Genomic DNA, 10,786 nt, shown 5'->3' on the forward strand with positions numbered 1-10,786 from the left:
CGGCAGCAGCAGCAGCAGCAGCAGCAGCAGCAGCAGTAGCAGCAGCAGTAGCAGCAGCAGCCAGAAATCTGTTACCTCTGATCCACATGTCAACCCAAACCCGACAGTCGCCGCCGCGCTAATGAATTTGCCCGTGTGTGTGTATGTGTGTGTCTGTTAGCAAAATATCTCATGAACCGCTGGAGGGATTTCAACCAAACTCCTTGTAGGTAATCACTGGATGTACACCCGCCACTGATTAACGTTTAAAGTCAACCTAATTCAAGATGGCCGCCACAGCCAGCTGAACTTGGAAAACACAAACATGGCGACAACCCAGTCGATTTTACAAATGTTGAGCTACAAATTTGGTGCGGTAGCAGCTGAGTGTCGCCTCAAGCACGCACTCTGGGCGCAACACACTGCACATGTTTGCTTAATTAAAACTTTGACACTATCTGCTGGAAGTTAACCCTGTTCGTCTGTTAGCAAAATATCTACGGAGCCACTGGACTGATTTCAGTGAAACTCGCAGGAAGTAATTATCGGTTGCACATCTACGACTGACTAACCTTTGGTCCCAGCCCATCTCAAGATGGCCGCCGCAGCCAAGCGAACTTAAGACACTCATAAATGGCTGTAAGTCAGTGGATTCTACAGACACCGAGCTAAAACTGGGTGTGGTAGTAGCTGAGAGTCATTCCTAGCGCATAGTCGAAGCACAAACAGCTCACAGGAGAAACCAGCCGAGGCGGAGCATGATGTTTGACCGAGGCAGCTGGAGCTCAGGCGGCGGGCGATAGGCATTCCTCCGAGGAACGCGAGCTCTGAGGTTATTAAGAACAGGTGAAGAAGTGGCTTCCTTCAGTCAGAGCTCCACCTCTGACTGAAGAGTTCAGGGTAATAGTAATAGTAATAGTAATAGTAATAGTAACCAACACAACTAGCAGGATTAGTTAACGCAGGCTGGAAGCGGGCACACCTACGCGTTTCATCTGAAGGCAGGCAACGGGAACAAAGACTTACTCCACCGGCACTGATTTCCTGTTTTGAACACTTTTAGTAGCGTTTCATAGTACACAACTGGTACATGAAGATTTAAAAACAGCTTGTTTTGCTCATATGAAAACCGCCCAGAAAAGAGAAATCTAAAGAGTTTCAAAATGTGCTCATCACGCCGAGCGGTCTCCAAACGGCTCCGAAGCACTTCTTGGAAACGTGACGCCGCCTGCTGTCCCTTCCTGTCCGCACGATGCAGGTGGTAATAATCAATAAGTTATAGTTTTATTAATCGTTGAAACCTTTGCATCGCAGTTAACCCGTTTTAAAAACACGCCGTAAACAATCAGGTCGTAATGAAACTCAGAAAAGCGATTAATGGACGTGCGTCTACTAATCGATACCATTCAAGATGGCCGCCGCGGTTCGTTGGCCTCGGCCGATGTTTGGTCCGTACAGTTCCGAACGCAGACTGAGACGGTGCGAGTTAAAGACAGAGCTGAAACACACACACACACACACACACACAGACTGACTGAATGTACCTGCAGGGATATAAATACTACAGCCGGAGCGTGACGAAAACCCAGAGTTTCAGCGGGTGCTTCTGGAATCTCAGGGGGTTTCCACCTTCAGGGGGGAGAAAAAAAACAAAAAAAACGCCTGAAAGTGTGTCAGAACCTCTGAGATCAGACTTTCCTGCTGAATGTCTCAGTTACTCCTTTAAAGGAGGAACGTGTGTGTGTGTGTGTGTGTGTGTGTGTGTGTAACTTAGCTAGCCTTTTGATGCTTTTAGCAAACCTTCTGCTACATCTAGTTTTTACTTCCTCTTTTTTTGGCGACTTCAGCCTTTAGCCAGTCTTCTGTTACTTTCAGCTAGCCTGCTTTTAGCTTCTAGGTAGACTTTTGCTGCTTTCGGCTCTTAGCTACCGTTCTGCTACTTTTAGCTTCTAGCTGATGCTTTTAGCCAACCTTTTGCCACTTTTAGCTTCTCTTAGTTTAGCTAGCGCTTCGCTACATTTAGCTTTCAGCTTGCCTTCTGCTACTTTTGACTTTCAGCTACTGTTCTTCTACTTTTAGCCTCTGGCTGACGTTTCGATACTTTCGGCAAGGTTTCTGCTTTTTTTGACCTTGTAGCTCACCTTTTGCTACTTTTAGCTTCTCGTTGTCAGTTTGTTCATTTTAGCTAGCTTTTGCTACATTTAGCTTTTAGCTAGCCATTCATTACTTTTAGCTCCTCAGTATCATTTTGCTACTTTTAGCTGTTAGCTGTTATTTTTCTAGTTTTAACTAGGGTTTTGCTACTTTTAGCTTTAGCCAGTGATCTCCTTCCTTTAGCTTTCCCGACTCAGCAGTCGTTCGGCTGTCAGCAGTTTAACGTCTCGGCAGGCTTCCTGTGTCCTCCTGGCCGACCCAAACTCCCGGATTAAACACCCACATGGTGCTCAGGGTTTTGGGAAACGCCCGTCTAAGAAGGTACGAGAAAAGTGGGCAAAAATCTGGAAATGCGTCCAAGCAGCGAGCCGGTGAATCTGAACTTTCCTCTCGTCATCCGAGGCGGAGAGCGATCCGTTCCCCATGGAGGGCTCATTTATAATTTAACCCAGGAGCTCGGCGTTTCAAGGCGAACGCAGAGAGGTTGCCCTTTTCCGAGAGAACACCCTCCCCAGCCCCCCTCGTCTCTCATCGTGCGGCAGGGAATCAACGCCATCAGCAGAGAACTCACGACACAAACATCTGGGCCAGCGGCGAACGTCAGCCAACTTCTCCCTCTTTTCTTACCGTTTTGTAACGGCGAATTTGGTGAAACGGGGGTTCGCCACTTGTTGCTTTTCCTGCCTCTGCTCCTGATCCAAGCCCAAATACAACGAGCTGTTGGCGCTCCTTGTCTGCGAGGAGCGAGGATAACTGCAAAACCGGAATGCCTCAGTCGGAAGCATGTCTGTCTTCTTTCCTTATTGTTTGCAGTTCAAAGACGAACAAGCGAAGCAGAGCAGGTTCCAGTGGATTTATTTACAGTCTTACAGGGCTGCGGGTGGGGTGGCGCCCCACGTTCTACAGTTTCATTTATCCTCTCAAATAAAAGCCGCAAGGAGACCGAAGCTGGATGAAGTTCCCAACCGAGAAGACGTCAAAACGCCGAGCAGGAAACGTCTGCAGGAACGTCGACGCGTGCCGAAGCAGATCCACGTTGGACTCTAAAGCCCAGCGGCACATTTGGCATTTCCTTTGGTAATAATCGGACGAAACGCGGACCGCATTCGTGTCCGGAACTGGAGAGGAAGAAATGTTGGAGCTGCTGCCAGGGGGCGCATTAGGGTCACCGTGGGAACCAGTCACCTGGGTCTGTCGCTCCCTGACTGCACTCCCAAGCTGTTGGTCAGAGTCCAGGAGAAGTCACGAAGTCGGTCGAAAATTACATCGCTTTTGTTCTCGTGGCAGCTCCGTGCACCGCTTCGTGATACGGGGGTCTGAGCCAAGTGTCGTGTGATTGGTCAGAAGTTGTTGTGGGCGTGTTTATGTGTGCTTTAATGGAGTCGTTCAGCTTCAAGCAGCTGGAGGCCGTCCAGCCGAGAAGCCCCTGGAGCTCCGATCCGAGTGTCTCGTGGACGACGAAACGAACGTCTTGCAACAAAGTGAGCTCAAACCGACTCCTTGACTTCTTTTTGAGTACGATGGAGGCTTTAAGCTGACAGAAGAAATTCAGCCTCAAAGAAACAATCAGAGTGCAGAAGATTTAACTGAAGAACCTCCTGAACCCCAAGAGGCGGGAGTCTTCGGTGTTCTAACTCAGTTGTAGTTGGAGTCAATAAGAGTTTGGATGTGTGTGTGTGTGTGGTGGGGGGAGGGATACGAGAGAAAACTTAAGTCCCAGAAAAGTGAGAGACACACTGGGTTGAAAGAAGATTAAAAAAAAAAAAAAAACTGGCCACATTCTGATGCATAAACAGGATATGCAGCGTGAGGACTGTGGGAATAAGAAGACGAGGTTTGTAAAAACTTGAAGTTTAGACAGCTCCAAAGCCGACGATGTGACATCATCGCGACGTTTAATGTTTCTTGACAAGATTTTTTTTTTTTTTTTAGTCACGTAAGGTAAAACTTTCTGTGACTCTGAAGGATGTTCCTGCTGCCAGGTCTCCCAAAGACGTACGGAAAAAATTTCAGCAAATTGTGTCCTGGTCTTTGTTTCGGCGGCGGAGGGGACGGTGGGACAGCGAGCAGCTTCCACGGGTTCCAACCCGCCGACCTACAGCGACCCCGCCCCTGCGTCACGCCGTACGCAGCTACCACATCATTTCCGCTCCAGTGTTTTGCGACGAGAGCTTCAGAATGGCGGGCGAAACTGTAACACGCTACAGGCGCCGAGGGACCGACCGCCCATCGCTTCCCGACTTCTTTATTAACGGCAGACATTTCATTCGCTCCACGTTGGGAATTTGGGTTACACCTTAATACCGTGGGAACGCCGAGTCAGCAATCGAACTGTTGTTTTCCTGTTTAAAGTGTGAAACTACTTCGGTGTGCGCTGCGCGACTTTAACCATCCGTGTCTGAAAACGCTCGGCTCGGTCAGGGACAAGGTGTTGTGACTTTTAGCATTTAGACTTTACTTACAAACTCTACGTTGGGATCTCTTCATTGTTGTCAGACATCGACTTCAGGGCTTTCTGTTTGTCCTTTTCTGCTCCTTTTAGCCTTTAGCTGCCGTTTGCTGATTTTAGCTCGTGTTCTGCTTGATTTAGCCTTTGCATTTCAGCTGACAGTTCATCCTTCGACAAACTTTAGCATTTCGGTGGCGGAGAATCCTGTTTTCTGGTTAACCTCGCTCTCGGATTGAGCCAAGAGCAACCGGACGGTTAAAAGACGGCCCGCATTAGTCAGGAAAAGGTAAATAACAAAGTCCAAACAAACAAATAAGCAAATAAATAAATAAATAAAGCACGAGGCAGCAATGAGTGATGAAAACAGCCGTGCTAGTGCTGCCATTCAGCGAAGAGCCCGGCGCTGTGGAATGTGAGGCGCCATTCATTCACACGGGTTAAAAAATGCATTTCTGCCACCACAAAGCCCGGCCTTGTCCTCATTGTTTCACCCCACACCGATAAAACACGTCCACGAAAACACGCGCGCGCTAATTTTACACAGACGGGAACGAGAAAAGAAGAAACGGCAAGGGAGAGCGAGGAGAGGGGGAAACTTTGCAAATCCAAAAAAGAAAAGTCTTCGGGAAAGATAAGGAGTCAGGTCGGAGTTAAAAGTTTGGTCGCCATAAGCGCAGAGGCTGTGAGCGGAAGACAATCAGTCCTATTGACGGAAAGCTCGATGTGTGCAGCTTAGGGCTGAGCGACGGCGGCCAGCAGCCACGAGTGAGCCGCCGAGAGGACGGGGCTGTCACAGTTAGGCAACGTTACAAACAAACAAACAGCCACAGCTGTCACATCTGTACGCTCAGACTGAAAGGACACGAGAGGCACGTTTAATCTGGGGTCGTGGTCCTGCTTCGCTTCGGCTATAAACAGAAAAAAAAGTCCCAACAAGTTTTCATTATCGCTCACAGCTGAAAGGCAACATGTGGGCGAGAATGTTTTTGCCCGTTTGTCTGTCTGATCGCAAAAAAAAAAGCTCCTGACCAACTGGACTGAGGTCAGCAAGACCCTCAGAAAAGTAATTATTCGTTGGACGTCTACAACTGATTCAAAATCAAGATGCCTGATCAGCCTCTGCCGTCACAGAAACAGTGACGTCATTTTACAACACGTACGTCGAGCTCTGCAAGATTAAAACGCCATTTTTAGGGGTCGTTCCAATACAGCTGTGACTCTGTCGGTCCTCAACATGAGGCCGTCTTGGTCCAAAACTCCAGCGACAAAAGGCGGCGGGGTGACATGCATTTCTTCTAGGAATCCTAACTCAGATCTGTGTCAGTCTTTGAGGAAAGCCTCAAGGAAGAATGAAAAAAAAAAACCATCAACTGGTTTGTAGGTAAACAAGAATGATGTCTTGTTGCTCAGGTACAACTTCAAGTAGGGTTCCTCTTTTTTCTTGGTTCCATCCCCAAAAACACTAAGATTCAGAAAAGTAACAGCTAACTTGGCTAACTTGCTTGCGACTTGACATTTCCACCTTTAAAAACGACACGCCGTCTCTGCTCCTTCCCGCCCTCCGTCAGCGATCTGTTTCTTTCTCTTTCTGTCTGTGTTCTGGGTGACATCACAACCACTTCCACCACAACAACAACAACAACAACAACAACAACAACATGAGGTGTAGTTCCAGAGCAACACGTGTCGGAAACTTACAGTCAGAAAGTAAAATCTCAGAGGAGCAGCAAAGGTGAGGGGGAAAAGAAACGCCCGTCAATCAGCAGACAGGTTCCTTATTGTCGTACCGCGTTAAAAATCAGATTTTCGCTCATTTTAAAGTGGAGGAGCTCAGAACAAATAACGCCACAAATAGTTTGTGAACAGCATCAGTTTGGAGAAACGAGAGTTCAGGTCAGACAGGGCCGACAAGCTAACCGAGCTAACGGCTAATCCCAGCCAGGCTAAGCTAAAAGCGGGCTGCTGCTGTCTTAAAAACAAGTCCAGAGTCCTAAAAATGTCATATTTATTCATGCAAACACGAATAACCTTTCTGTTGTCGCCAATTTGACTTTACGCGGTTATTTCAGCAGAAATTCTGTGATACTCCAGGCTGGAAGTGACCCCAGGTGGCACCAAAAAGTGTTAGCTGATAAGCTAGGCTAAGCTAGGCTAAGCTAAGCTAAGCTAGCGCTCTCTCCAAACTGAGACTGTTCAAAAAGTTGCCAACAACAAGTCTGCGTCATGAAACACTTTCATACAAAACAGCTTACTCACCAACAAGTGGGCGAAAGAAATATTCTCCAGAGAACCCTGTTTTTTGAGGGTTTCTTTTTTACTAATTTTTGCTAAAATTAGCTTGAAAGTTTGCTAGCATGTGAAAAATAACAGTGACTGAGTCATGCGCAGGGACAAGACACGAAAAGAAGTTATTTTTCTGAATAAAATACCCTCCATACCAATTTATATAAAAACATTTACATAAATTACTTAAGTTTTGTGGGGTTTTTTTATATTTCTGTGTAGCCTGGGACCAATTGGCAAGTTCTCTGGTGAAAATAGCTTTAGCAGTCTGGGGTCACTACCAACCGAAACATCAAAACATTTTTGCTGAAATAACAGTAGCATCAACATTTATGATACTGGACAGGTTTATAAATAAATATGAGATGAAGAAATATAAGATTTTGGACTCTGAGTTGTCTTTAAGACGGCAGCGGCCCGCTTTGAGCTTAGCCTGGCTGGGATTAGCCGTTAGCTCGGTTAGCTTGTCGGTTCTGTCCGACCTGAACACTAGTTTGTCCAAACTGAGGCCGTTTAAATAGTATTTTTAAACTTTGTTTGTTCATGAGCTTTACACAGAACACCACTTCAAAATGGCCACAAAAAAGAAAACTTTAAAGTAGAGAACAAGAGGAAGATATAAAATTGGAAGTATTAGCCTATAGCTAATTTCATGTGGAGCCTATATGTGTGAAAGTTGGAAGTAAAAACTCCCAAAACAACTGATAACTCCTGTTTTTTTAATAGTTTTTTCCCCTTAAACTTCAGCACTACATGTGTGCGTATTTTAAACCACACATACTCTTTTCTTTCTCTGTTTGCAACCTTTCCTCTCACATCTCCATGTGCTGCGATAACCACTGCAGCCTGCCTCACTCAAATACTTCCTGCGTTTGTCACCTTTAGACGCCTGTTAACTTTTACGCAGCCCCCCCCCGTCCGATTGATCTTTAAATGATCCCCGAGCGGAGCTGCGACTTCGGGGCAAGGGGTCTGCGACCTGTGGACAAAAATAAATCTGAAAATGAATCCTGTTTACACTCGTAAAACGCCAGTTTTGGCAACTTTCACGGTCCGGTTATATGCGAATGAACAGATCGGCGCTAACGTTACGAGGACGGTTTGCGAGCCACTTTGGAAATGTCCCAGAAATCCAGCAGAAAATTTACCTTTTCCTTTCTTTTTCTTTTTTAAACACATCCGAGGCAAGTCGCTGAGGAGAAAGCAAACCAGAAACGTGACGAGTCGTCAAACAATAACAAAAAAAATGGACGCCTCTGCCTTTATTTGCTGTAAAAATCACAACAAACCGGACTAATTCTTATCATTATTCTGATCAAATGGACTCATTCTTCTGCTCGCTAAAAAAAAACTAGGATGCTAGTAAATGCTTTGATATTTTTACATTTGTATACTTATATCATTCATTTACTACCAACAGAAATGACTCTCACAGGCTTCCGTAGCTCAGAGTTTAAATGACAGCAGGTGTAACCCACTCCCCCACAAAAAAACAACAACAATAAAACATAAGAGTTTGGTCTTTTCCTTTAACGTGTAAAAATACCAACAATTTGTTATAAACCAGTTATATCACAAAGCGACAAACAGCAGGTATTATATATAATTATTTTACAATAATGAGTTGTTTTCTTACTTTAAACACATTTTCCTGCTCTGGATTCATTTCATTTAGGGAGATAAAGGAGCAGGAGTGTGTGTTTTGATTGGAAAGGCTGCAGATCCCTGTTGCATGGTAAGAAGTCTCCAGCCCTCCTTCACCTGCCCTCACTCTGAAAACACCGCAGGATTATCGTGGCTTAAAGGCAAACAACAACAACAACAAAGTTCCACTCTTGTGTTATCAGCCCAACATTCCTCCAAGTGAGCCTTATCTCCTCTCAGGCTCATCTGATGCCTGTTCCTTCATCAGCGCCTTGTTCCAACTTTCTTGTTTTTTGTTTTTTTTTAAAGGGATATTACAGGGGTTTAAAAAAAAACTGTTCAGAAAACAAGTTCCTGAAGGCAGCAAGCAAGCAGCAATGACAATCTGAACCCTGGGCGAACACACCCATAAAATAACAAACAATAATAATTACACACCAGCCACTTCCTTACCGGATAAACCGCTGCTCAGCTCTGACACAAGAAAAAACTCCAAGGGGGAACCAAACAGTTTCTCCACCAGCAGCAGCAGGAGGCAGAGGGGGGGTGATCTGCTGGCCTGGTCCGGTTCCGGTTCTGTGGTTCTAAGAGGCACAGCAGCAGCAGAACCGCACCGATAGGGCTTATCTCTGGTGGACTCCTGACTCCTGGTGTTGTTCAGCAGCACAGGTTCCTCTCTGTCTGTCTCTGTGTCTCTCTGTCTCTCTCTCTCTCACTGCTGCTGCCTTCAGGGCCGCTCGGAAATGTGGCCACTCAAAAGATTTAATGATGAACTAAACTTTTTTTTTTGGTCAAAGTAAACAGAGGTTTTCTCACCTTATTTAGCCCACATTCTGGCCAATTTGTGAACTTGTGATATTTAGAGTTTATTTTTATTATTATTTTTTTTATTATTATTATTATTATTATTATTATTATTATTATGAGCCATCACCAATTTCTGTTTGTCCTGATAGGTTTAGCATGACTTCTTTCAGCTACTGTGTTCAAGCAACTCGCCGCAAAGAGACCAGCAACGCGACAAACAAAAACAAAAGGGGGTAAAGAAATGGACAGATAGGTGACAGGTGTTCACAGATGTTTCACAGATGTTGCATAAGCTGACGACCAGGGCGCCACCTGCACACGGACGGCTGCGATTTTGGTGGATTTTCAAGCTGAGTGCTTCGTTTACATTGACTGCGTACCCGCATTTCTGGAATCAACTGCTCATAAGCTTCTTCAAACAACACCGTTTGATAAAATGCTTTTAAAAGAAAACACCCCACTTCAAAAGGTTGTTTACTGTTTACCATCAGCAGGGACACTTTGTTTACTACGGTGGCTCGTAAGGGAGGCCTGCCTGTATGCACGGACTGTCTCTGTGAAAACTAACTTTGGGACGCTGTGCTGTTTCTGATCATATTGATGAGTATAAGAATGGTGGACGGCACCTAAATGCACCATATATGGAAATAAGTCCCGCCTGTGTGTGTGTGTGAGTGTGTGAGTGTGTGTTTGTGGACCAGAGCTTGTCAAAACAAAAGGAGAAAAGCGAAAAAAGTTGGTCCCCGCGTTGTTTGTCCTCGTCGGGTGACGCGCATTCCTCCTCTGCCTCTTTGTTGTTTCATTTCGGTCTCGAGCGCTTCCTCGAGAGGAGGAGGAGGAGGATCAGCTGGCGCGTTCACGTGCGTGTGCGCGCGAGCCTGTGATGATAAAGTATCCAGAGAAGAGGTGACACTGACTGAACAATCGCCTCCCAGCTCCACAGCTCCATCCGTTTCTGCGCTAAGAAAACAGCTTCCTGCGTAAAAAAACGCAACATCTGTGCTCGGGCTGGGCGCGCGCGCGTACACGCACACACACATACGCACGTGCACGCGCGCACGCCAATTCACCTGTTTGTACGTGTTGGAAACACACACAGATGTATATCATCATTTATACTAAAAGGTTCCGAGCAAACAAGCCCGCTCCACCCCTCCTGCTGCTCCCCCCCACCACCACCATCACATGTTCTCCCCCCCGACACACACACACACACCTCCCCTCCTCCTCGCGCGCACGCGCAAAGACTAAAAGAAGAAGAAGGAGAATAAGAAGAGGAAGAACTGCGACAGAGCCGGAGAGCTTCCAGCGGTTTCCGATCCTCCCGTCAGTCCGTGAACGCGGCACCTGTGCCTTGCTCGGCGGCAGCGGTGCCACGTCTATTATGTAGGACACGACTTCCTAATATGGATATCCCCCCCCCCCCCCCCCCCCCCCCCCCCCCCCCCCCACCCCACCCCTCCCCTCCCC

General features: G+C 46.5%; 1 protein-coding gene across 5 annotated transcripts in view; it reads right to left on the reverse strand.

Moving 5' to 3' along the window:
• Positions 1–10,786, reverse strand: part of LOC108232244 (zinc finger protein 516) — a 59,699-nt gene that overhangs the window by 48,025 nt on the left and 888 nt on the right. The window contains exons 1-2 of one of the 5 annotated variants that reach the window (XM_017409880.3): positions 8,963–9,190; positions 1,524–1,608 (exon numbers count right to left, since the gene is read on the reverse strand). The exons of 2 other annotated variants lie outside the window; for them this stretch is intronic. The gene's annotated coding sequence lies outside the window, so the exon portion shown is untranslated. Of the gene's footprint in view, positions 1–1,523; positions 1,609–8,962; positions 9,191–10,786 lie in introns of those variants that run through there. 2 more of the 5 variants (XM_017409878.3, XM_017409879.3) reach the window with 2 other exon arrangements.

The sequence above is a fragment of the Kryptolebias marmoratus genome, linkage group LG16 (assembly GCF_001649575.2).
Source record: "Kryptolebias marmoratus isolate JLee-2015 linkage group LG16, ASM164957v2, whole genome shotgun sequence".
Classification (NCBI taxonomy): Eukaryota; Metazoa; Chordata; class Actinopteri; order Cyprinodontiformes; family Rivulidae; genus Kryptolebias; species Kryptolebias marmoratus.